The sequence below is a fragment of the Sorex fumeus genome, unplaced genomic scaffold (genome assembly GCF_029834395.1).
Source record: "Sorex fumeus unplaced genomic scaffold, SorFum_2.1 ptg000015l, whole genome shotgun sequence".
NCBI lineage: Eukaryota > Metazoa > Chordata > Mammalia > Eulipotyphla > Soricidae > Sorex > Sorex fumeus.
This window is the reverse complement of record NW_026606072.1, coordinates 2,341,044-2,363,339: the sequence shown is the minus strand read 5'-3', so window position 1 is coordinate 2,363,339 and position 22,296 is coordinate 2,341,044. Positions and strand designations below refer to the sequence as shown.

The following is a 22,296-nucleotide window of genomic DNA, read 5'->3' as shown; positions in this document are numbered from 1 at the left end:
GTGTAAGGCCTGGGTCCCATTCCTGCCCGGGTCCCCCTCCTGGCACCTCCCAAGTCTACAACCTAGTCTAAAGCTCTCCTGATCAGCAGCAGAAGCCAGGTCACCAGGAGTCGGGCATGGCTGTCTGCGGCTGAAAGCCTGGTTAGGATGGAATTCTGGGCCAGCCCCCAAAGCCTGGTGGGCATGGAATGTTTTTTCCACTGCCCTCCAGCTTCAAAGTTAAACAAGCCCCCCAAAGATTCCTGAGCAAAAATGGGGTACAGATATTATCTTTTCATCAAACCTAGGAAAATGTACAAAGCAGTAGGGTGCAAATTCCTGGCAACTAGGTCACAAAAAGTCAAATGAAATAAGATAAAAGGCCATGTGCAAGTTCCCGTCACATACTAAGGACTCAAAGCTGGCAGCGTCCATGCCTCACCTGACATCAAGAACAGATGAATGGGGGCTGGAGCAATAGCACAGCAGGTAGGGCGTTTGCCTTGCATGTGGCCAACCCAGGTTCAATTCCCAGCATCCCACATGGTCCCCTGGGCACCACCAGGGATAATTCCTGAGTGCAAAGCCAGGAGTAACCCCTGTGCATTGCCAGGTGTGCCCCCCCCAAAAAAAAGCAAAAAAAATAAATAAAAGAACAGATGAATGTGAACAAAATGCTGTCCATAAAACCAAAAGCCTGTGCTGTAATGTTCGCCATGGTGCCCTAGGATTCACCCAGTGCTTTTTCAAGGCCCTCTGGAGCAGGCTGATGTGGAGACAAGGCAAGGGACAACAATGGAACACAAGCCACAGAACATCTGCTCTCATCCCTCTCTCCTCATGTCCTTGTCAACCTCCTCCGGAAGTTGTCCAAAGACTCTCGGGCTCTTAATCTATTTACTTCATTACTGCTAACTTTCGGCTGGGCTCTGGCATGCATGACCCAGACCCCTGGTGTCGTAAAGGACTTCCATGACCTTCACCTGGAGGTCACCACATGGCTGCAGCCTCCCCCAGGTCCCTTCTGAATCAGCCCCGCCTTGTCAGGAGTGACAGGAGGTGTGTTGCCTTGGAAACAGTATCAGAATCACACCCCGTTAACTGCCAAGGACTTAAATGCCAAGAAGGCCGGCCCAGTGTTTGAACGGTAGAGTGCAAATTCCTGGACTCTGTTTCTCAAAGTTGGTCCCGAGCTAATCTGCGGTGGAAAGACTCGGGGCTGCTCTGCTAAGAGTCGCCTACAAGTCCACTGTGACCCAGGGAAACGGAGACAAGGGGCACGAATGTCTCTCATTTCTGTTGCACACTGAAGCTTAAGAGTCTGGAGTTGAGAAAGATGGATCAGGAAAGCACGCTTGGGAAGGCTGAGCTAACTTAGGAAACAGCCCTTGGTCATGTCAAGACAAACACAGGTTGGATGAATCCAAGTAGACATACAAGGATCAGAGATTCCCAACCTACCACCAGCTCAAGGTCCTACACCCATCGCAGCTGAAATCAGCCTTTGATGAAGGTGATATGCTCATCACAAGAGGCCAGGTTTATGCAGCAAGAATGCAGAGAGCAGAGACCAGCTTGGAGAGTCACCAAAGAAGTCCCTCTCGCCTCCCCCCCCCCCCCCCCCGTCAAGCCCCCCTCACCTTTTTCCTTTGGGAAAGAAAAAAAGCAACATTTCCCACCTCCTCCCCTCAGTCTGTCTGTGGCACCCCCCCCCTCTCTCTCTCCACACAAACACACACAGTCATCCCCAACTTTGGCATTATGACTTGCTATACAGATACTGAGAGGTGATCATGTTTGTTCCTTGACCTACTTTCAGCACTCAGTTTTTATCCAGAGTGATCATTTCCAAACTTTGTGATAGTGGCCCCTTTTCTACCTCAACTTCCTCTCCTCCAGCACCTGAGGCTGGCTTCCAACCCTTGAGGGATGGGTGTTGGAACATTGTACGATAAAACCCAACCACAATCAGCTTTGTAACTCTGTATCTTGGTGATTCCATAAGAAAAGACAGAAAGACAGAAAGACAGAGAGACAGACAGACAGACAGAGAGGAAGGAAGGAAGGAAGGAAGGAAGGAAGGAAGGAAGGAAGGAAGGAAGGAAGGAGAGAGCAAAAGAAAGAGAGAAAAGAAAAGAAAATGTCTCAGGTGGTCAGGTGCTGTTGGAGGTGGGGAGAGCGTTTCTGCAGGTGGTTGGTTAGTTCTTTGATGTTTCTTTTTTCCCTTCTTGTTTGTTTTTATTTTAGCCCAGCAAGCAGTGAGAAGTATACAAACTCTTATTTGAAGAGGATTAAATAAATAAAACCACTAATTCCAAAAGTTTCCAGGCAGGGGAAGGTAGGCACTGTCTTCCCGGGAGATGCGGTTCTGGGTGTGTGAGACCTGGGTGGTCCTCGGCTGACAGGGGCCACTTGGATGGAAAAAGTTCTGAAAACCTACAGAAAAAAAATTACTCCAGAAACAAGAACTGCAGCTGGGATTATAAAAGTTATTGCCAGATCACTGCTTTCCTGGTATCTGGGAATGGATCTCACACCTGGAAGTCAGGCTTGGTGGGAAGCAAGGGCCATGAAAAAAAGGCGAGGCTCCTTCCAGCCGGCACCCCTTCTTCCCCAGAAAGACCCCTGAGCAAATCAAGGACTCCCCTTCCTGGGAGGGCTGGAATCTTCAAATTCCCAAATCCCAACTCCCAGGCTGGGCTACCTTGAGTCAAGAAACTTCTGTTTGGCAAGCCTACACTGAGAGCAGTCCATGGAGAAGCCAGTTCCTCTAGACACTAAGTCCCAGGGAACTGATGGCCCAGAAGACTTAAAGCAGAGTCTCAGCGTATCTGACTTGCACCCACACGGCCATCGGTTCAATTCCCCGTGCCCCACATGTATCTTACATGATTGATCCTGGCATCTCTGATGTCCGTGACCTCCCCACTCTGCAAGAGATTTCTGGCTGGAAATAGGACTGACCTCTAGGTGTGTGTAAGTCACACATAAAGAGGCACAGAAGCTGTCAGCTCTACAACCCAAAAGATATGCAGGCACCCATGGCCAAGAAGTGTGCCTCCCAGTGAGCACATGTGTGAGCACCTCAACCATAATGTGTGTGCATCAACCAAGAGTGTCACCACAGGGACCGAGTGTGTGAGCAGAGTACACTGTGGAACCCCCCCACTGCCCAGGAGGGCGGCATCAACTCCCCGTCACTGCCACACTCCCGCAGGCAGCAACAGAAGGGGAACCGGGAGGAAACAGGTTTCTATGTTCAGACTGCTCCACCCTCCCTCCCTCCCCCACCCCAGCGCCACACATGACCCTTAGATTGTTTTAGGAGTTGGCAGGGCCCATGCATGTCAGCACATGAAGGTTCTCCTACCACCCCCACCAGGTTTTCTGGTTTTGTAATGAGAGGTGAAATCCAAATCTGTCCTTTGTTTTTGGCACAGTACAGCACAGCACAGTCCTCTCGTTGTTCATCGATTTGCTCGAGCGGGCCCAGTAACATCTCCATTGTGAGACTTGTTGTTACTGTGTTTGGCATATCGAATACGTCAGGGGTAGCTTGCCAGGCTTTGCCGTGCAGGTGAGATACTCTCGGCAGCTTGCCGGGCTCTCCGAGAGGGGCGGAGGAATCGAACTCGGGTCGGCCTGGTTGGCTTCGTGCAAGGCAAATGCCCTACTCACTGTGCGGTGACATAAATTGAACCCAGATCCTTATACATGTTCTACCACTGGGCTACACCCCCAGCCCGGAAATCTTTTTTTTTTGTTTGTTTGTTTGTTTGTTTTTAAGACTACTTGGGCAATCTGGATGCTCCGTGTTGTTTAGGGAACTAACCGTTCTAGACTGGGTCATACACATCTGAGGCTGACACTGGCATTAAACATGTTGATACACACAGAGATGTGGTTTAATTCACGCAGATTGCAGTGCCGGCACGAATGTGTTAACCAGAATCCAGAGAGACATTTTAGAAGTAGCTATGCCATATGGATGTGTGCAGTAAGAAACTGTGTTCACTGACTGAATCTTTCAAAATCCTGCAGTCAGGAGCGGGTGGATGGGAAGAGAGTTCTCTCCACTTGAAATTTTAGGATAGCAATGAGTTGCTTTCACTACCCATGGCTACTGAAGAATGAGGTTCACGCGCCAAGGCTGATGGGATCTGCATGCACACACCCGTCATCCAGCACACGCTACATCAGCAAGCAGGGCTCGGTCCTACAAGACTCACACAGAGACTAAAAATACTCCCTGCTCCATCCCCACAGCTTGGCAGCCATAGAGTCAACTGCCAAGGCTTCTCCTGAAGGTGAATTGAACCGATGGCCATGTGGGTGCAGGTCACAGAATACAGGGGTGCTTCCAGAGTGTGTGCAAGCATGGGTACACGCGCCAACAGGCTTCAGAAATTTTCCTTCACAGTTACAGAGAACCCATGACTTAAAAAGTTGCAAAGCACAGGAGGAAACAGGAAACAAAAGGAAGTCGCAACTGAAGAGGACTCAGTCCCAGCCCCAAACCCTGGACGGGGATCCCACTGGAGTCAGACAGCAGGAAGGTGGCCCAATAAGATTTTAAATACTCAGGAACACTAGAGTTCAAACCCAGCAAGGGGTGACACCCACTCAGGAAGCACCTGAATCCAAGCTCTGAGTGGTGATGGCGATGGACAAGAGAGGGGAGAGTTGCCATTTCTCCTTTACTTTTGAGCCATTCTTGTCTTTCTTAGATCTCTGGAGAATGCCACATTATCCTATCACTAGTATATTCCCTCAATGAAACTATTTTAGTTTCCGTCTTCTATTCTCCAGAAAGAAAAAAAAAGTTGCAGGGTTGGTGCCACACCCAACAGTGCTCAGGAGCTACCCCTGGCTCTGTGCTCGACATGTACCCTTACAGCCAGACTGCATCCAAGTTCCACTTGATCTAAACAGCCTAGTTAGCTGATCTCCATCACCCAAGATCTCAGGGAGCCAGGGCCTCAAGCCGGAGCAAGGGATTACTCTCCCAGGAACAGGAAAATCGGGGAGAGAGGGACTCTCTTTCATTGTTGGTGGGAATACCAACTGGTCCAGCCTTTTTGGAAAACAGTATGGACATACCTTTAAAAACCACAAATTGAGCTCACGTTTGACCCAGCAATACTTCTGGGAATACACCCTGGGGGCCCCAAAACACAATGCAGAAATGTCATCTGTACTCCTATGTTCACTGCAGCACTATTCACAATAGTCAGAATCTAGAAGAAAGCCGAGTGCCTGAGAAAAGAGGACTGGTTAAAGAAATTACGGCACATCTACACAATGGAATATTATGCAGCCACCAGGAAAACTGAAGTTATGAAATCTGCTTATAAATGGATGGATGTGGAGCATATCATGCTGAGTGAAATGAGTCAGTAGGAGAGGCACAGACATAGAATGATAGCACTCACTGGTGGGATATTGAAAAAAAATAGCATGAAGCTAATATCCAAAAACAGGAAAAAAAACAGAGGCCAGGAGAATTGGCCCTTGGTTGGAAGCTTGCCACAAGTATGTTGGGGGCAGAGGGCATTTGGGGTAGAAAAGGAATTAGTATAATAATAATAGTTATGAACACTCTGGACAAGAACTGAGCACTGAAAGTAGTTATAGGAATAGACTCTATAACCTTTCAGTATCTGTATTGCAAACCCTAATGCCCAAAAGGAAAGAGAGAGAAGAAAAGTGTCTGCCATAGAGGCAGGCAAAGGTGGAAGAGAAACAGGGGACACTGGTGATAGGACACATACACTGGTGAAGGGATGGGTGTTGGAACACTGTATAACTAAAACTCAATCATGAACAACTTTGCAACTGTGTATCTCCCTGTAATTCAATTAAAAAATAAAGCAAAATACTTTGTTAAAATAAAGGAATAGGAAAATCCGTCCTAACATCTCCCAGATTTTTCCAACTTGATGTCTGCTCTCACAGAAAATAATTTAAGGGATCAGCAAAGTAAAATAGTTTTATTCAGGGAAATATGAGTGTGGAGAGATACGTTCAAGGGAGGATGTAGGGATGCTAGAAAGTTAGTCCAGAGCTCAAAGTGCTTGACCTGTATGCAGCAAACCCATTTGACCCCCAATGCTACATATGATACCCAGAGCAGTTCCAAGAGTGATCTGTGAGCACAGAGCAGGAATAAGTTCTGAGAACTGCCAGGGGAGTCCCCCAAACAGAAAGGGTTGGGGAGAGAATGTGGGCTTCTACAGAGGGAGAGGAATACCACAAAGTAAAAAGAAGAGGATCCGATATCTCAGATTGAGATACAGGCAACGCCCGGATGGGGAAAGCACCCTGCTTCTCTTTGCAAAGTTGGTTCTGCCAAGCTTCTCCCAAACTAAACTGCCCCCCCCAACCCTTTGAATTCTCAGCAACCACTCCAGCTCTTACACATTCTTTTGTTGCTCTAGGTACAGTCCACCCTTTTTTGGTCAGTACCTCAGAATCAGCATCTCCAAAGAAAATGCGTCTGGGCTAATCCAGAACAAGGGATAGGACAATTTCTCTAGTACTTCTGAGAAACTCTTTCCCAGTCCTCTCCCACCCCACCTTCCTTCCTGTTTCGTATTCATGAATCAAAATGTAGGATCATGTGCTGGGGAAAAAGGCAGGTGGATGGAGAAGAGACCACTAAGTAAATGATGGTTGGAGGGCTCACTCGGGATGGGAGATGCCTGCTGAAAGTAGACTATGGGCCAAACATGATGGCTGCTTAGTACCTATATTGCAAACCATAACACCCAAAAGGAGAGAGAAAGTAAGAGGTAATGTGCCTGCCACAGAGGCAGTGGGAGGGATGGGATGGGGGTGGCAGGAGGGATCCTGGGAACATTGGTGGTAGAGAATGGGTACTGGTGGAGGGATGGGTACTCGAACATTGTTTGACTGAAATGTAGTCACCAAAGTTTGTAAATCTGTAACTGTATCTCACAATGATTCATTAAAATAAAAATTTTAAATCTTTAAAAATTAAAAAAAAAATTTAAATCTAGAGTGTCGGACCATGATGGGTTAGCATCTAGATGGCACTCAGACTTCACCGGTGGCCTCAGCAAGGCTCTCCTGTGTCCCAAATGCAAGGAGGTGAAGGACAACATCAGTAAGCCACACAGAGACTGAGTCCACGCCCAGGGCCCCCCGAGAAAGCAGAAACAACACTCACTGGCCTGCTGAGATCCTCTGGGGCAACCTCCCCTCTCCTCTTCAACATGACACCCATGCAGCATGACGCAAGCATGTGCTCAGACAGACAGGGAAGGTCCACAATGAGCTAACCCCACCCTGGGCATGAGGCTAAGGCTGAGTTCTCTGTCAGTGTGAGCCTGGAGAGGCCCGGAAACATCTCAAGGATTCCAAAGCTGGCAACAGACCTTCCCTGTTAGGCCCCTTGAGAGACTCTTACTTCTGGGCAGGGAGCTTCTCAAGGAGGAGAAAGTCCTTCCTGCCAGGTGGGGGCTCTCCCCAAGCTCACTATGTCAGGGGGTACACACTCAAGGCAGGTACATGAGGATAAAGGCAGTTGAGAAGGGGGTGAAGGGGCTTGGCAATGGATTTCAGGAAGTCATAAAGACAAGCAATGTTTAGAGATAAGAAACCATCTCAAAAGAAGCCAGCCCCATGATGCTCAATGGAAGAATCCGGTCAAAACCCAGACAGGCGATTCAGGAGGAACAAAGGGCCTGATAAGATGGAGGGAAGACCACCAGAGTTCAAAGTCCTTCTCCATGTCAAGACCACTCTTATCTGCAAGACAGCTCCAAAAGCCTCTTGCAAGCAAGTCAACTCTCTCTCGCCCCCTGCTCCAGGAGGGTATGTAAATGTATGTTCTTTACCACACTGACTGGAGCGATAGCACAGCGGGTAGGGCATTTGCCTTGCACGCAGCCAACATGGCCGACCCGAGTTCGATTCCTCCGCCCCTCTCGGAGAGCCCGGCAAGCTACCGAGAGTATCTCGCCCGCACGGCAGAGCCTGGCAAGCTCCCCGTGATGTATTGGATATGCCAAACACAGGAACAACAAAAGTCTCCAATGGAGATGTTACTGGGCCCGCTCAAGAAAATCGATGAACAACGGGAGGACCGTGACCGTGACCACACTGACAGCTCCATTCCAACTCGGAGTTTAGTTTTCTTTACTAACTGGCTTCCCTCCTCTCTCTGGATAAGCCAGCTCTCGTTCTGACATGTTTCCCATTTGTCTTCCATAAAACCTTCCTAGGAGCTGGAGAGCCCAAACAGGAGGTCAGGGAGGCACTGGCCTTGCACGCAATTGCAGCGTTGATCTGAATCCCTGGTACCACCAACAGTCCCAAACACCAATAGGGGTCACTCCTGAGCACAGAGCCAGGAACAGCCCCGGAGCACCACCAGGGCTAGGTATAGTGAGCATGCGAGGGTGCAGGCCAGGCAGGAGTGCAGGGGAAGGGATTCCCCAACAGTTTACAGTTCTGAAGGGCAAAAATCTAGTCCAGTGGGGGTGGAGGAGACAGTACAGGAGGTCACCCGCTGTGTTGTGGATTAGGCCTCACCATAAAAGAGCTGCATCTGCCTTACTTCCCTCGTTCAACGCCTCATCGCCAAATACAGACACATTCACGGGTGCTGTGCACTGCAGCATCTGAATTTCAGGGCTCAGAGCGTACCGGAGGGAATGCACTTACTGTGCAAGCAGCTAGCTGAGGCAGGGTAAGGCAACCCCAGCACCACGTATGGCCAGTCTCCAAAGTATGGGGAACACCCCTGAGCACCGCTGCTTGTGGTTCCAAACCTGAACTCTCCTCCAAGAAAGATGTGTGAATTTTAGTACATCGCATAAGCCAGAACACGCCCCCCAGAAAGAGCCCCAAAGCAAGAGCACTGAGCTCCGAGCACCCGCCAGGTTCACAGAATCATATCACCATCCAGACTGTCTCTCATCCCTCCACCTCTTGTCTCCCCGACCGACATCTGTCATCAAGTCCCAGAGCACAACGGGGACATGAATGCAGCAGGGTCTGCAGGGAAAGTAGGAAAGAGAACTTCGTTTAAAGCAAAGTTGCACACATTAGTATTAATATTATTTGAAAAGTAAACACCAGGAATTCTGAGTTAAGAGCAGTTTAGCATTCAAAACTGAACTCATAGGTGGCATGCAGAGGCAGGTGGTACGAACGTCACTGAATCCATTAAGAGGAGGCTTTTACTGATTAGTAAACTAGATAGTAATGAATGAAGGAGCAAACAAACAAGCAATTTCAACTGAACATGATGCGTTCAGTGCTTGCATGCAAGTCTTTCCGTCTATGAATTAAGTAGGGGAGAGATTTATTAAAAGGATCCAGATAAGGACTAGGGAGACAGATCAAAGGGCTGGAGGACACGCACTGCTTAGGAAATCTCCCCACCAAAAACGTACAATCAAATAATAGGTGATTGTGTCATTCGGGAAGGAATCCCTTCCAAAATACTCAGAGCTCACTCCCCCCCCCCAAAGACAATCAACAACCACATTCTTTTCAAGCTGTAGAAGTCATTCCGATAGTGCAGCATAATAATCCTGTAGGAAAACCCTCTTCAGAACATATCCACAACTCACCTTTATTCACAAAATGACATTTCTCTGGAGAAACAAATACATCATTCTTTACAAAATTAAAAAAAAAATCCAGCTGACCGATGGAGGTCCAGGAACCAGTCAGAGGCAGCAGCACTGCCCAGGGTGGCGGAAGTCCAGCCAAGGTTACGATCTGGTGGGCCACATCTGCTCCTCACACCCTTATTAGCCCACCAAAGCTCTGAGGTCACCTCATGCCGCAAACCCATCCAGTTTCAACTGCATGGGCTCAATCTAACAAGCCACTCTGGAACACAGAACCATTACTGGACTGAGGAAGTCCCCGCATCGCCCCTGCATGCAGGTGATTTTTAACATCATCTCCAAAAGGTGATTTCTAGTCCAAGCTTCCCAGCCTGGCCTCGAATCCAGCAGCAGGGCCACCAGTTCCCCTTGGGTCTGGGTTCTTCCTTTCAGGCTCCCTGGATCACTGGGCCTGAGGGGTCTGCTTTGACTTCAAAAAAAATCAGCATCCCACATTCAGCATCCCACATTCTACGGCCTGCCGCTCTGCCCCCGGAAAACTGTGCAACGGACTACCCAGGAAAGGTCGGTGCTGATGCAGGGACTGAGAGTCAGAACAATGGGGTTTTCAGAGTTGAGGGGATGGGGGACAGGGGAGGAGAGAGGGCAGGGAAAGGGAGAAGAAATCAAAGGTGGTGAAAGGAGAAAGGAAAGTGAAGGGGACAGGAATGCAAAGTAAAAGGGGGAAATGGGAAGGGGAGGGGAGGAGAGGGGAGGGGACGGGAGGGGAGGGGAGGGGAGGGGAGGGGAGGGGAGGGGAGGGGAGGGAAAGAGGAAAGCCACAATCAGTCCAAGAACCCAGAGAAGTGAACTAGGTTCTTCTGGGAGTTCTACGGGGCTGAGGTAGCTGCTGGGGGGCAGTTTTTCCGCTGCTCCGCATCTCCCAGGCCTCCAACCACGCAGACCTGCCCTGAGAAAGCCCAGCCTGGGTGTTCTGGACTGCTTTCAGCCAGAAGCAGGAGCCAGTCACCCACCTGGTGAAGAGCACTGGACTGACACTGCCCCCCCACCCCCGCCAAAAGAAAGTTCCTAAAATGGGCTGGAGTGATAGCACTGCGGGTAAGGAGTTTGCCTTGCACGCAGCTGATCCGGGTTCGATTCCCAGCATTCCATATGGTCCCCAAGCACTGCCAGGAGTAATTTCTGAGTGCAGAGCCAGGTGTGACCCAAAAAGGAAAAAAAAGAAGAAGAAAAGCAAGTCCCTGAAACAAACAGGAGGGGTACAGGGGAACTGGGTTGAAGGGGGGGTGAGGGCGTGTGTGGCGACCATGGGCTGGGCCTCGCTGTCGCTCCACAGAGCCCAGGGCATTCTGAACTCAGGCAAGAAATGAGTAAGAAAAAACTGGAGGGTGGGAGGGGAAAGCTCCATCCAAGGAGCCTCTGGGCAGCGAATCCTGGAAGAGGGTGAGGATTCCACACGCAAACACGCTGTCACTCTGAGTTCAGTCCAAACAAGACACCTGCGGAGAAGGCTGCCACCCTGACTGCACCCAGGCTCATCACCTCTGGTGCCAGCCCGGAGGGGCGATGCCACTGCCTTGGCAGAACAAATGGAAAAGCCTTCCCCGGTGTTTCCATTAGCAGCCAGGCTGTTCCGTGCTGGTGCTGCGCAGAGGACCGGGGACCAGCCAAGTACTGCTGCTCAAACGTGATGTTCCTGCGTCCAGCCTTCTGTCTTTGCTTTCCAACCGTTTTCTTACAGATAAGAAGCCGGCATCTCCACTTGTGCACCCTTGAACATAACATAAGGGGCCGGCAAGGTGGCTCAGTGGTCTACCTAGCACATGTTTTACAGATAAGAGTTCCTAAGTGCAATTCCTGGCATACCCCCCAACACACAAACACACACACACACACACACACAATGATCGAGCAAAAGAAGACTGACTCTATTTCCCTCCCACAATCCACTCATGCATACACATAAACCTACCAACACACAGCCCCTGATGGTTGCCAGGAGGGTTTCACTGTATCACTATCATTGTCATCCCATTGTTCATCGATCTGCTCGAGCGGGCACCAGTAACATCTCCATTTATCCTAGCCCTGAGATTTTAGCAGCCTCTCTTTACTTGTCTTTCCCAACAGTGCCACACTGGAGACTCTTTCAGGGTCAGGGGAATGAGACCCATTATTGTTACTGTTTTTGGCATATCGAATACACCACGGGGAGATTGCCAGGCTCTGCCGTGTGGGTGGAATACTCTCAGTAGCTTGCCGGGTTCTCCCAGAGGAAGAACTAGACTATAAGAGATCGCCAGGAGGGTTTACAGGCTGAAAACAGGGTCACTGAAGAGCTGAGAGAGAAGAAGGGAAAGGCAAGTTATACTCTATTGACTCAAATGCATGAAAGCCCAACTGCAGGCCACACACACAGAGGATTTGACACGTGGACCACACCCAACTCTGCCTACAGGAAAGGGGAGAAGGTTCTTCAAGATTACTGTGCTTGTGCCGGAGCAGAGAGAAGAGCAGATCTGTATGCCTAGAGTGGGCATCTCCATTATATCATATATAATTGGTTTGAGATGAAGCTTTTGAGTTACTATTGCACTTCTCTGAGGCTTACTGAAAGGTGAGGGTAAAAACCCATGAAACTGGCTAAAGGCAGGAGAACGGAGCCAAGAATATCACTAGGGACTAGAATGTATCATAAGATCTCCAGGCACCTGGTGGTGCTGGGGGACAGGGCCTTTTAGATGACGCGCGCTTTGCTCCAACTGCTGTCCAATCATGGAGACAGTTGCCGCACAGGATTACAGATCCAAGTGAAAGTGTCCATGTGTGGTGATAATTCGGAAAATCAGAACTTTCAGATACTTAATATTTTCTTCATGCATGGGACACTACCATTCCTTACAAATTTATTCTGGGGTCTGGAGCAATAGTACAGCAGGTAAGGCGTTTGCCTTGCACGCGGCCACCAAGGTTCGATTCCCAGCATCCCATATGGTCCCCCGAGCATCACCAGGAGTAATTCCTGAGCACAGATCCAGGAGTAACCCCTGTGCACCGCTGGGTGTGAACCAAAAAGCCAAAAAAATTATTCTGGGGCTAGGTTTTATTTCTATCCCCAGGATCCCATATGGTCCCCTGAGCCATCCAGAAGTGACCTGAGTGCAGAGCCAGGAGTAAGCCCTGAGCACTGCCAGGTGTGACCCCCCCTCACCCCAGCCTATCCCACTTAAAATAAATTATTTTGTCCCCCAGTACCACCCAGAGTGACCCCTGAGCACAGGGCTAGGAGTAGCCCCTAAGCACCGGTGGGTGCATGCCAACTCTTCCCACAAGCACACAGGAAAAAGAAAAATCAAAATCAAGTGCTGGAAAGACAGCTCAAAGGCTGAACACAAGCTTTCTAGGAGGCAGCAGCCCCGAATTCCGGCACCCCAGGGCCCAAGCACTGCTGAGAGCAATCCCCAGGCACAGAACCAGGAGGGACCCCCAAGCACTGATGGGTATGAGCCAAAATCAAAAAACGATTCTAATATCCAGTAGAACAACTCTCTCCAAGTGGCAAGATGTGAGACACTGCAATTAATTAAAAGCAATCAAAAGTACCCATGTTGTACTACTAGTAGCAGACCCTAAAACATTTCACCCCACAATAGGATTAGAGGTGAGGGGTGCTGGGGCTTTTGCTCCAGATGCCACACACAAAAGCAACGTGGCTTACAAGGGTCACCGGAGGCTGCAGCAGGGATCACCAGGATAAGGACCCACCTGAGGCTATAGTAGGGACCTGAAGCTACAGTAGGGACCATCAGGATAAGGTCCCCTGGACACCTGGAGCTGCAGCAGTCACCTGGGATGGGGACTGGGAGTTTGTCCTTTCAGTTGTTTTTAAACCTGGATAGAAAAGACCCAGCTTTCAATGCAGTGAGATTCACACCAAAGGGTATACACTTAAAATAATCATAGGTTGTCTTAAGGGACAGGAAGAAAGAAAAGCTTACTGCAAATAAGACACAGGCAGACACAGAGCTGGCGACAGATTGGCCGGGATACAGGCTGCAGGAGGAGGAAATCATTTTTAGCTTTTAAAACAGACTCTAGAGGGAAAGCATCAGGGAGTAACCAACGGCACCATGGACGTGGGACCAAACAGAGAGCATCTGTCTCAGAGTACGGGTCAAGTGCGCTGACTGATGAAGAAAGTTCGGGGCATAAGTACATTGCTCCTTTAAAAATAAAAAATTTGGGGCTGGAGCGATAACACAGCAGGCAGAGCGTTTGTCTTGCATGCGGCCAGCCCGGGTTCAATTCCCAGCATTCCATATGGTCCCCCAAGCACTGTCAGGAGTAGTTCCTGAGTGCATGAACCAGGAGTAAGCCCTGTGCATTGCCAGGTGTGACCCAGAAAGCAAAAATAAATAAATAACACATCATAAGACACTCCCTACCACACCACATTTGATGGAGTTCAAATAGTAGGCAACCAATCATAGAGGGAAATATATCTATACATATATGCATATATTTTTTTCCGATATAGATAGGAAAGTTCACGTCACTCAACCTTTAAGTCACTCAACCTTTAACATATTTGTGATATCCTTTATCCTTTTTTTTTTTTTTTTTTTTTTTTGCTTTTTGGGTCACACCCGACAATGCACAGGGGTTACTCCTGGCTCTGCGCTCAGGAATTACCCCAGCAGTGCTCAGGGGACCATATGGGATGCTGGGAATTGAACCCGGGTCGGCCGCTTGCGAAGCAAACACCCTACCCGCTGTGCTATTGCTCCAGCCCCTGTGATATCCTAAAGGTAAAGGTAAAGGCCCTCCCGTTGATCGTCGATTTGCTCGAGCAGGCCCAGTAACGTCTCCATTGGAGACTTTGTTGTTACTGTGTCTGGCATATCAAATACTCTCGGTAGCTTGCCAGGCTCTCCGAGAGGGGCGGAGGAATCGAACTCGGGTCGGCCATGTTGGCCGCTTGTAAGGCGAACGCCCTACCCGCTGTGCTATCGCTCCAGCCCCATGTGATATCCTAAAGAAGGTCTTAATGGCCCCTACCAAAATAGAACGATCTTCACACTATTTCCTCTATGGATATTTTTTTTGTAGCATTTTCAGCAGTTTTCCATAACAAACAATACAAAATATATTATTTCGGTTGTGCTTTGGGACAGGGATTGGGGCTTGGCAAGGACACATCCCAAATATGGTGGTGGGAAGGTGTAATGATGGTGGGCTTGGTGTTTGAATAGCAAATGTAATCGAATATTGTGAACTACCTTTATAAAATAAAATTCAAAAACCAAAAATCCTGGTAGCTCTGCTGGCTGGACGCTGCAGCTCCAGAGAGCTAAAAAGCCATGTGAGTGTCTCAGCGAACTCCACTGCCAAGCATTAAGTACAAGTACCACAACTAAAGGAACCACAACAAAGTGTGTGCATGTGTGCGTGTGTGTGTTTGTGTGTATTTGATTTCCAGTCATCGAGACAAGGGAAGGGAGGGCCAATTAGAAACAGCTCTGAGGAACAAGACGCAGGGGGCCAGAGAGACAGTACAACAGGTTGTCTGCTTAGTTTGCATGCAGCAGACCCAGGTTCAATCCCCAACTCCCCAGAAGGCTCCCCGAGCACCATCCAGAGTGATTCCTGAGTGCAGAGCGGGAGAAAGCCAGAGCACAGCCAGGTGTGGCCCCAAGACAAAAAGAAAAACAAAATGAGTTTATGAAACAAAACAAAACAAAGAATAGTGAAACTTTTAAGAGAAAAAGAGGACAGGAATGATCGTACAGCAGGTAGGACACTTGCTTTGCATGCGGCCAATCCAAGTTCGATTCCCAGCATCCCATAGGGTCCTCCCAAGCCCACAGGGAGAGATTGTTGAGTGCAGAGTCAGGAGTAACCCCTTAGCATCATCAGGTGTGGCCAAACTGCCCCCCTCACCAAAAAAATATAGTCTATAGGTTCACCTGCTAAGGAGTTTTACGCTTCTAAACAAAGACTCAAAAAGATTCTGAAAGCATTCAAGGAAAAGTACACCCTGGAGATGTGGACCAGGCCAAGGCAGGGACTCGGCAGAGGAGGCGACCTCCTGACACAATTGTGTGGAACCCCCCAAGGTCACTTCTGTGCCCTCGCGGCCAGGCCCAGTGTCTGGGCTGGGAAGATGCTTGGATGTTTCTTCAGGCTGCCTGTCTTTGGGAATAGAACATGCAACTCTGCCCCGAGCCTCTGGTTCCGCAGACCCTCATAGAGAAAAATGACCAGTCACTGGCATGTCCACTTACACAGGAGATGTTCTGAAAACTGGCCTGTCCAGGTCAGAAACGTGGCACCCGTGCATAGCACTTGCAGGCTGGGAGGGTGCTTGCTCAGCAGGGTGCTCACTCAACGGGATGCTAAGTGCTCGGTTTCTTTGCCTGACCTCCATCTCTGCTCAATGCCATCAGCTTCACCTGGGACTCTCCCCTCATCCCCGACATGGTTACCCAAATCCCTGGCAGTCCCCCTGGGCAACAGTTCCTTTCTACTGCTACATCTCAGACTTCCAAGGGGAGGGTCCACATATGAATCAAAAATGCGTTTAGAAGCCCTGAGCTGTGCGCAGCCAGGACTAAGGCTCACATCTCTATCAGTGGTCACTTGCCAAGAGTTTATCCTTTCATTCCCCTCGGCCTTGAGCTCAGCTGTAAAGTGAGTTCTTGGAGATGACTCAGTGGTAAAAAGAGCACATGTGTCTTGCAAGCCAGAGGTCATGAGTTCTATCCCCAGTGCCACCCACATGTGCCTCTCAGCAGAGTGTGTGATATCTGACACACCACAGCCAGACATGTGAAGGGCCACAACAAATCTGATCTCAGAAAGCACTACATAAAAAGCAGAAGGGCCACCTTCAGTGAGCATAATTAAAATGGCACACCCTTCGGTAAACATCACAGTCGAAAATATGCTTGAATGTGCTACCCCCACTGAGTTCTGAAAACGAGTGTCTCAGTGCTACACCAGGAGGGTGAGGCCCCCCGATCACTGCAATAGCAGCAACAAAGGGAAGAGAAGAAGAGAGGGAAATCAGTAACCCCCCATCCCCCGCCCCAGGTCCTCTAAGCCATCCCCGGTCCTGACCCAGGGATCCGCCATCACCACTGAATCCTCCTCCAGGCCTGTTCCCCAGGGAATCCCACAGTGTTCCCAACAGTGACCTGGCCACCTAGACTCCAAGACAGATGGTTCTGCGGCAACTCCAAGACAGATGGTCCTGCAGTGAGCGTCTGGCAGTGTCCGCTTCAGTCTGCTGAGCATCAGGACGGGCTGGCGTCACCCACCGGGCATCGTCCCCTGGTCTTTGCAGCTGCCGCCCCATGGGCCACAGAGTCCCTCCCTCAAGGCTCAGCCTTGTCCCTGCATCCAGCCTGCGCTCTGCTCCCTCTCAGGAAACGTAGCCTGTTGCCCCTCAGCCTGAGAGGCTGGAGAAGGGCAGGGAGAGTGAAGGGGGGAAGAGGCTCCTCACGGGAAGCCTCCCTGTGAGCTGGGGCAGCTCAATTCCACTGGCCAAAAAGTAAAAATGAAAAATCCTGTCTCTGGGAAGCAGGATCCAGCGGGTGCGGGTGGCCGGGCGCCAGCCCTGCCTCGGAGTCCACCAGTTCTCGGTGAAATGAGCGGACCTCGGGCTCACCTGGGATCACAGGCAGACAGCATTTCACTGCATCCCACAGGAGAGCCCCCCTGAAAGTGGTCAATGGGACAGAGACGGGTTGGCATAACCACCAATGACTGGTTTTCCAAGTGAGAGTAAACACCCACAATTACTTTCCCCTCAAATATGACAATAGCAGATAGTGGCATAGGACAGGAAAGAGATCCTCTGTAGTGAGCTGTAATGAGCTTCTTTGGAGGGCGTGGGGGCCAAAGAGAGCTCAAGGGTTCTGGCTCCCGCTGTGTGGACCATGGTCAGGTTGCTGATGTGATAGAGGTCAGGGTCTGGGGTCCACCAGGGCCCCTCTGGCCCTGTTGGGGGCCGTAGGGGACAGGAATGGCTGTAGGAGACCTAATTCAGGGCCTCCACAGGCAAGGCATAGGGCCCAGCAGGATGCAGGACTAATGAGTAACCCCAAATGTTTAAATGTTTTAAATTGTTTCCAGACTAAGGGGTTACAATTTGGGGCAAAATGTCATTCACCCCCTGCCATATTTTCACAAATTCTTAGGAACCAGAACATGCCTTTGTCAGTGTTTACACAAATCCCTGAGTCTTATCAAGGAAGAAACGAGGAAGAGCAGGATGAGGGCAGCTGGCCCTGGCCTGGCCGAGAAAAGGCGTCTCAGCAGTCAGCACACTTCTCATCTCCTCTCTCAACCTTTCTCAGGAAGAGGCCTTTCCCGGGGTCACACGCTGCAGTGGGGGGTGGGGGGCAGAGTCACCCCCAACAATGTTTGGTGTGGGGATGCTGGCCCCACAATTCAGTGCTTGGGCCTGGCTGTGTTCAGGGGCAAAACTGGCAATGCTGGGCAGGGCAAGCAGAGACCACCAGGGCTATGCCTACAACTGCTGGGGGCACGGTGCCAGGCAGCACCAGGATCAAACTCTCTTTTGTTCTGTTTCGGTTTTTGGACGCAGGGAATGCTCAGGGGTTACTCCTGGCTCTGCACTCAGGAATTACTCCTGGCCAGAGACCATATGGGATGCCGGGAATCGAACATGAGTGGGTCGTGTGCAAGGCAGATGTCTATTCACCCAGGACTGAACTCTCTTAGGAGTCGCTCACACGCGACAGAGCGCGTACACGCAATAGCACCACCACTTGGGCTATTGCCCCAGCTCTACTTTTCCTTTTGGGGAAGAAGGGGATTTTAGGGCACATCCAACGGTGCTTGGGAGGTAATTCCTGGCTCTGTTCCATGGCTTCTTGAGGAACCAGGTGGTACCGGGATCACCATACACCTCAGGTGCCTTAACCCCTGTTCCGTGTCTCAGGCCTAGCTGCCCTACTTTTTTTTTTCTCACAGTAATGGACAACTCAGAGAATTCTGAGAATTCAGAACTTAACGGGGCCAGAAATGGATCAATTTCAAATTTTCCTTCAACAGATAAGCAAGAGAGACCTTACATGCCCCGTGCACATTTGCTGTGGACAGAAAGAAATCTGTACCATGACCCAGGCTCCCTTTCCCCAGCATGGTCACTCACCCCTCCTGAATTACCGCCCAAGTGTGTTGGCCTGTACATGGCTCCTTGGCAGAGCACATCAACTCATGCGTGTAAGTTCAATTCTCACCCCCAGGGAAAACTGTGTCAGGGTGTGACAAGAGAAGCCAGTGCACAGGAAAGGAAAGCTCCTGTTTATTGTAGCACTGTCTCGTGAAGTGCACAGTGGAAACGAATTCACTGTCCTCAGCAAAGGAAGAGTCTGAAACTAGGAATAACTGGAAACACTTTTGTCTCTTGGTGAGGGAATGAGTATACAAAACTTATTCACATATTAGAATTTTCTGTGTCAGTTAAAGATCTACATATACTCCAGAAACAGGACAGTTTTTTTAAAACATTCAAGCTATGCATGCAAATATATACATTTATCACTGTATCACTGTCACTGTCATCCCGTTGTTCGACGATGTACTTGAGCGGGTGCCAGTGACGTCTCTATTCCTCCCAGTCCTGATATTTTAGCAGCCTCATCTTACTCATCTTTTCCCAACAATTGGAGGCTCTTTCAGGGTCAGGGGACTGAGAACTGTTGTTGTTACTGTTTTTGGCATATAGAATATGACACGGGGAGCTTGCCAGGCTCTGCCCGTGTGGGCAGGATACTCTCGGTAGCTTTCCTGGCTCTCCGAGAGGCATATATTTATATATTTCTTTCTATGATTTGTTGCCTACTGCCTGAACCCCATCAAATACGGTGTAGCAATTATGGAAAATGGATAAGAAGTGTCTTATAATGTGTATATCTATAATATATAGATATATATACATACATATACATATATATACATACATATATATACACATACACATAAATTTAACCACATGCAACATTCAACACTGTGACATTTGCAGGTACATACCATTCAAGGCTGGGCAACCATTTATACTAACTCCTACTGAATCTTAACCTGGGGATCAAGGTGGAGGAAGAAGGATGGCTAAAATTTTTTCTGAGTGCAATTTATTTTTACTGGGGGGTGGGCTATATACAAGGGTTACTGGAACAAATACTGACAGCTCAGAAATTCTTCAGCGTGGGTCATGGAAATTGACCTACAGCCTTTTGTTCGCAGTATTTTATACTTGTTTTTATATTGAAAGAAAAGGGAGCAATGAACAAAGCTCCTCTATCAAATTCCACTAAATCCCAGGTCCAGTTTCCTTACCCCACTGCCCCACGCACCTTCCTCGTCTTTAAAGGGTGGGTGATCTGGAGTGTGCTGCCTCCCCAGCGCCCAGTCTAAACACAGAACTTCATTGTCAGGGGCTGCACTAGGCGGGAACACTGTATCAAGCCCCATCCAACCTCCAAGTCCGGCCCCCATTCTCTTCATTCAACGTCACCACATCATAGTAATAAGATGTTTTACCCGGGTGACATCCACTCCACCCCACAAAAGTCGTTAAACAAATCCAAGGCGAGCAAACGATACCGTAAACGAATTACTCATAAAAGCATCTCAGTGAACAGAAATGAAAAACCTGCAAAACTCCAGCCGGGGACCTCTCTTCTAGTCCATGTTATGCAAACACTGTTGAAAATCGGAAGAACCAGAAAAGCTGTTTACAAGCTCTAGATGCTGGGTTCCGGCTGGAGGGGGACTGAAGCACAGGAAAGCCCCCCCCCCCCCCACCTCTTTAAAACAAGATCAGATTACGTTCATCCCAAACACACCTGAGTACAGGACCCCGGACTCTGAGAACGGGGCAACTCAAATCCACCTTCCGGGCCAGGCAATAACGTCTACTCCAAACTCCAAACCTCAAAGAGGGGAGATTCTCCGGCTTACGACAAGCTTCGTCCAAGTCCATCCTATGGACAAAAGCATTTCCTTCGCCAGCCCCTTCCAGCCCGGAGATCATATTCTCCGGGGAACTGGCAAGGTTTCGCCATCCCGGGCAGCCTGATATTGTCCTCCCCGCGGAAGGAAAGCCGAGACCCAACTAAAACCACCGGCGAGACCGTGGTCGGGGCAGGTCGCTGGTGGCGGGGGGCGGCTTCCAGCGCGCACATCTGACCCCCTTGGCGCGCGGGAGGTAAAGCTGCGCGGAGCCCGGGCTCCTTGGAGGCGCTCCAGTCTGGAGTTGAGAGCTCCAAACCAAGGCTTCCAGGAGCTCACGTCTAAGCAGTGCACGCACGGCTCCCTCTCCCGGCTCGGGGACCACTCCACCCGTCTTCCACAGTAAGGGGGTCGCCGGGTCCCCACACCGAGCGCGCGGAGTCCGGCGCTCGCAGACGGTCCCCGCAAATTGCAGAAATTAAACCTCCACCAAGAGGTTGCCTGAGCCGGCGGCGATGGAAAGGTGTCGGGGTGTGTGTGGGGGGGGGGGATGCCCACTTTTTCACTGCAACGGAGTCGGTCGGGGTAGAGGGCGGGCGCGCGCCCCGCCCCCGAAATGCTCGCAGTCCGGGGCCTGCCCCGCACTCCAGCATCCCGGGATACCCCATCCCCGATCCCCACGCCTCGGAGCGGCTGAGCCTGGCTGGGACTAGGAGCGGAGGGGCGGGGAGCACCGGGGCGGCCACCGTCTCGGCCTCGCCTGCAACCCCTGAGCCAGAGCGGGGCTCCCGGGAGTCGGAGAAGGAACAATAGCGGACCCGCGCTCGCCCGGTTCGCGCCTCCTTCGCCGGCTCCTCCAAGTTCAGCGGCCAGGCGGGGTCGGGCCCAGAAGCGGGGGCCGGGGGCGGCCCCGGAGCCGGCCAGGCAGGTGGGACGCGCTGCCAGCACGCCCCGCCGGCTCAGGTCATTCATTCCCACGGCGCGCGCTGCGCGGCCACCCCGCGGTCCCGGCCTGAGAGTGGCCGGGAGAGCGGCGGGGTGGCCCGGGGAGAGCTGTGCCCCGACTCCTCCCGGTTCCTAACTTGGCTCGGATCCCCCTCCTCGCCGGCGCGACCCCCACGCTCAAGGTGTGCCGCCGAGTTGGCGGCCGGTGGCGGGACCCCCCCGCCCCCCACCGGCGGGCGGCGCCTCCTGCCCGAGTCCGCCGCGCTCCCCGCGCGCCTCGCCGCCTGCCCGACACAAAGACGCGGGGCACGGGCCGGGCACCCCACTCCGGGACGCCTCCCCAACTCGCGGCGCCGCGCACTCACCCCATGGAGGCGGCTCCCCGGGTCCCGCTGGCTGCCGCTTCCCCAGGAAAGCGCGGCCGCCGGGCTCGCTTCCTGCTCGGCTTCCTGCGCCGCCGCCTCCCCGCCGCGGGGTCAGTGGGCGCGCGGCTCCCGGGCCGGCCGGGCGGGCGGGGCGCGGGCGGCCGCGGCTCCACCACGTGGCCCGGATCCCGCGGGAGCGGGAAGGGAGGTACTAACCATTCTCCTCCCCTTCCACCCCGCGCGGCCCCAAATTCCGCGAGTCAGGTGACCCGCGCCCGCGCTCCGGCCCCGACCTGCGGGAGGCGCTCGGGCCCCGCCGCGCCCCTGCGCGCCCGCCCGGGCCCCGCGCGTGGGGGGGCGGGAGCCTGCGCGCCCTACGGTGGGTTGGGGGAGTCCTGGCTGGCGTGGAACTGGAGTCC

At 51.3% G+C, this 22,296-nt stretch overlaps 1 protein-coding gene across 1 annotated transcript in view; it reads right to left on the bottom strand.

Annotated features, from left to right (window-relative positions):
* Positions 1-22,037, bottom strand: part of RAI14 (retinoic acid induced 14) — a 143,904-nt gene extending 121,867 nt beyond the window's left edge. Inside the window, exon 1 of the mRNA XM_056112118.1 lies at positions 21,878-22,037. The gene's annotated coding sequence lies outside the window, so the exon portion shown is untranslated. The remainder of the gene's footprint in view (positions 1-21,877) is intronic.
* Between the last annotated feature and the right edge of the window lie 259 nt (positions 22,038-22,296).